The following is a 780-nucleotide window of genomic DNA, read 5'->3' as shown; positions in this document are numbered from 1 at the left end:
AAGTCTAAAAATACTAAATTTCAACTTTAAATTTATTCTCCAACTTTCAAAGATAAATATACAACAAAAACTGATTGGACTTGATTTTGTCCGCAGTAGATCCTCACAATACGAATACACACCTTGAGAACAAGTAAGCACATCTGCTCCGAACTTTAGGCTCGTTCGACCTCAAGCCTCGGTGGTCGAGAAACGACATTGTTGTATCTGTGACCACTGGGTGCTGCTGTTGCCCCGATGCAGTGACCGGAAAATACCGGTCGTATCTGGATACGGTTTCGAAGAACTGGAGTCGTACTGCTGGGTGGGGATGGCTGCTTACTTCACTGCTAACAAGCTGGAAATATTTGGTATGGTTTAGGATATATATGGCTAAAAAAACCTTTTATATATAATATTGTAGCCACCCGTCACGTACGTGTGTGCGTCAAAACGTACACAAGTGACTTTTTCTTATCATTATCTGCCGTATAAATATCGAGTTTCATTCGCCCTTTTAGTTGACCGTTCGTAATAAACCATAATGCAACCGCTACAATATAATCCTACAGAACAAGATATATAGCAACACATTATGCATTGCCAGCTAACAACCTGCAGATGTTTGGTGGTTTAGGTAATGGCTCCCAAACCATTCTGCCTGACTAGTAAAACAGGAAATCCTTTTATAAGAGTATAGCTGTACAGGACAACACAAATAAGTAATTGGTGGAACTTGACTTTGTTACATTTTAGTAGCACTATACCCTTAGTGTATTTGAACACAAGAATCGTTCAATT

General features: G+C 39.2%; 1 protein-coding gene across 1 annotated transcript in view; it reads right to left on the bottom strand.

The window, feature by feature from the left end:
- Positions 1-780, bottom strand: part of ikk-epsilon (IkappaB kinase) — a 42,943-nt gene that overhangs the window by 37,775 nt on the left and 4,388 nt on the right. The gene's annotated exons all lie outside the window — the stretch shown is intronic.

Source organism: Ciona intestinalis, chromosome 8 (genome assembly GCF_000224145.3).
Source record: "Ciona intestinalis chromosome 8, KH, whole genome shotgun sequence".
Taxonomy (NCBI): Eukaryota; Metazoa; Chordata; class Ascidiacea; order Phlebobranchia; family Cionidae; genus Ciona; species Ciona intestinalis.
This window is presented reverse-complemented; position numbering and strand designations above follow the sequence as displayed.